General features: G+C 28.6%; 1 long non-coding RNA gene across 1 annotated transcript; it reads right to left on the bottom strand.

The window, feature by feature from the left end:
• Positions 1-569: 569 nt before the first annotated feature.
• Positions 570-1,941, bottom strand: LOC138938534 (uncharacterized). The gene is made up of 3 exons (XR_011447720.1): positions 1,868-1,941; positions 1,583-1,793; positions 570-779 (listed from the first exon to the last, which is right to left on the bottom strand). It is a non-coding gene; the product is annotated as an uncharacterized lncRNA (long non-coding RNA).
• Between the last annotated feature and the right edge of the window lie 2,074 nt (positions 1,942-4,015).

The raw sequence follows: 4,015 nt of genomic DNA, 5'->3' as shown, positions 1-4,015 counted from the left end.
AATAATATTTTCATCTGTACTTAAAACTTGTTTTTTAAATGTCTCATCATGTTTTAATTGCTGTTCAATGTTTCTTACGTCATCAAGACTTTTCATGGGAAATTTTTCATCTAAAATATTGTTCTCATAAATCTGATTTTCCAATTGCTCAGAAGAATTGTTCTGTTTTTTCTTCAATAAAAACTCGCATCTCTTTATCCGATTAGTAATATCTACCAAACTTTTAATAACGAATGTTTTGAAATTTTTGTCTTCTGCAAAAAAAAAGATAAATAATGTTATTTTTTTAAATTTATAATTACATATGAAAATAAATTTTAATTATTGTTATATAATAATATTCCAAACATGAAAACATTTTTACCCGTAGCTTCTTGATTTGTGTTATGTGCCACATTTTTTTCACAGGAGTTGTCATTTGTATTTTTCAGAGGACCTGAATTGTTTGATGTATGATATTTATCAATCTCTTTTTCGTTCTCAATATCGGAACCTGATTTATTTTTTTTCAATATGATCCATATTTTTCATTACACTGGATACAGATGTAGCTTTTAAAGATGGCGGTTTTGGATACATTAATTGTAGAGGTAGAGATTTATTTTTCCTTGGCAACTTTGCAACAACAGAAACATCATCACTTTCAGATTCAGAACTAGTAAATATTTTCTTACTCCGTAATTTTCTTTTACGTTTGTTTTCTTCTTCATCTGAAGTAGTATTAATGTCGGATACTTTCTCTGCTAATTTTTCCTTTTCTCGAGCCCTTTTATAAGTTTCTTTTGATCAAAGAAAATTATTTATTTGTACTTCAATAAATTTATAGTTGATGAAAATCATGATTCTTTTCATAAACTCCCGGCGAAAAAAACGTCCATATATAAATATATATAAAATATGCCCATATATAATCTTATATACTTATATACATATACATTTACGTATATAATATTTATTGACAATTGTCATCTTAATTATTTTGATTATTATCATCATATATAATTATGTATCAAACATAATTATTTATCAGAAGCATTAGATGTAAGATTACAATATGTGATCTTACATAAAATGCTTCTGGTAAGTGATTATATTCCATATATAATCATATATAATTATATAAAATTATATACAATTATATATTGTAATTATGTATGGTCATATATTATCTATAATTGTATATAATTGTATATAAATATATATGATTAAATGAACTTTTTTTCCGGGCTTTTATCTAATTGTAGCATTAAAATATAATATAATCTAATTATTTATTGCAAAATTAGATTTCTTTATTGTACTCAAATAATAAATATTAATTTTTCAATATTAAAGTACTATTATTTTAATATTACTGATTAAGTAAAAACATGAAATATAATTACAAGAATTTACTATACTAAATAATTTATTTTTAGACAATTGTAAAACTAATATTTTTAAAATAATATTTATGTAAGTCAATGATTCAGCATAAAATATGCATGATTAAAATTAAAATTTAAATCAATAATTAAAATCAAGCGACTGAAATTATTGCAAGTCTAATGAATGTATACATAATTTAAGAATAGATACAAACCTGCTGTTCTATATATAAATTCTATCTCGTATTTTTCCCATTGTACGTTTACTTCAGCACAAGATTTAATCAAATTGATACATTGTGCTGTATGCACATTAGATGGCCAAAATGTGTATTTCTTGTCATCTGTTAACCATTGTTTCGGTACTGTAACCAAGCCATCCTTCAGTAAAATTATGTAAAATATATCTTTTTTTCTGTACATTTTCTAGAAAAAATGGTAAAAGTGTGCGCGTAAGCTGCTTTTGCTTACTGGTCTATTTTACGCAATATCGTACTTACCTACGACACTCATAATGCAGATTGATTTAATTTTGTTTTCAAACACGAATTATCATTTAAAACAAACAGATATATCGCCTTTCTTCTACATCTACACAATATATTGCACAATCTTTATTACGCAATTCATAACAATCTTTAATAATTATTTTATGCAATATACTATCTTATTTTATTTAGAGTACTTACTAAACCGAGAAGCGTAGATGTGTTGCGCAAAGCCAGTAAAAGTAAAGCGTTTTTTACGCAGTACATGTATGTACCCAGCATGTACGTGCGTGTTCTCTGTTGGTACGTGCCCCTTCCACCACGGCACCACGGTGCTCTTGGTGCTGGCCGGCTCGAGTTTGTTACATCACTGTTGTGTAGTGAAATTCCGTTCGACTATGGAAAAATCTATAAATACGGTGCCACGTATTTATAATATTTAATGGCACATAGTCACACGTAGTTTAGCATGGGCTAGTTAATAATACGTTAGTAGTAAGTTCTCTAAGTAAAATAAGATAGTATATCGCATAAAATAATTATTAATGGTTGTTATGGATTGCGTGATAAAGATATATCTTTATTAAGTAATAAGATTGTGCAATAATGTGTAATAAAGATTGTGCAATATATTGTGTAGATGTACAATAGAAGAAAGGCGATATATCGATCTGTTTGTTTTGAATGATATAAGACGGAATTTCGGCTCACGTACCCAGACAGCACGGTGACGTCAAATGACGTATTAATAATGTCATAATTTTTAGAAACATCATTAAGACGTGCTACTTAGGTATATTTACATTGTGAGAGTGAGCGTTACATTTGTGGTAGTGAGATCGAGATCCCGTTCGACACTGATTTACGTTTACACAGCAATATCTAGTTGAAAACACTCGTAATCTGCATTTTCATGATCAGCGTAAAATCGATTTGATAAGTCTGGGTACTGCAACTATTAGTGTTACGTATAATTATAATATAATTATTTATACCATAAAATGGATAATTGCATTAGCGGAAACTATTAAACTGGTTCTAGATTGTTTTTTTTGTGTGTCTTTTCGGGCGAAAAGGTCTTAAAATGCCTTGAATCTGTCTTTTATTGGTTATATGACAATATTATTGTTATATAAGGAAAACATAATAAAGACAAAATAAATATCATACCAACCTCATACTAACCTAATCTAACAAAAACCAATGTTTTGAAGAATTCTTGGACAATTATTGGTAAGAAATATATTTTTATTATATATAGGGGTAGATATATATATATATACCCAGTCAGCCAGGTCTGTTCTAACAGATATTGCCAAGTGCTTGCTACAAATTATTGTCAGCAAAAAGGCTACAAATTTGGTACAAGAGTTGTTATTACCGATTAAGCTGGCAGATTGCCGGCAAGAATCAAGCAAAGCTTGCTAACATAACTACACAGCAAATTGGCGGCAGAAACCGAGCAAAGCTTGCTGACATGACTGACATCAAATTGTCGGCAAAAACTGAGCAGGATCTAGAGTGCGCAATCTGATGGCAAATTGGCAGCAAAAACCGAACAACATCTGCAGCTTATTACAAAGTATTATAAAATAGTTCAGTCGCTTATCGCTATGCGGCGCGTTATTCATTATCTATACCCGTATTCAAATTCTTGTCATGAGTGTATAAGAGTGTATATAAAGCCTACAAAATGCTAATAATATTATAATATATATATTTCTATCAGTTCAATTTTTGACACAATTCTTATACAGGAAATTCAGATATTGAATTGATTTTTTGCAAATCGGACAGAAATTGTTCGATTTTCACTTATTCAAACAATTTCTGTCCAAAAAGATCTTTAATTTTATAAATTAAGTTATTTGAATTTAGCTATATGTTTTAACATATTAATATATGATTTTATATAATGTCTAATTATCTAATGGTCATTTTATGACCATAACTTATCATCATTTTGTTACTTAGGGTTAAGGCTTTAAATCTATTTAAATATATACTTTTATATGAATGGCCAAAAGCTGCAGAATTTGTTCGGTTTTTGCTGACAATCTGCTATCAGATTGTCTTGCGCAGATCTTGCTCGATTTTTGTCATCAATTTGACGTCAAATCATGTCAAGCTTTGCTCGGTTTTTGCCGTCAATTTGCTGTC

Source organism: Polyergus mexicanus, unplaced genomic scaffold, assembly GCF_030449975.1.
Source record: "Polyergus mexicanus isolate NDT 795.1 unplaced genomic scaffold, iyPolMexi1.0 SCAF_13, whole genome shotgun sequence".
NCBI classification, from domain to species: Eukaryota; Metazoa; Arthropoda; class Insecta; order Hymenoptera; family Formicidae; genus Polyergus; species Polyergus mexicanus.
Note: the sequence above shows the minus strand (reverse complement) of the source record. Positions and strands in the feature narration are given on the sequence as shown.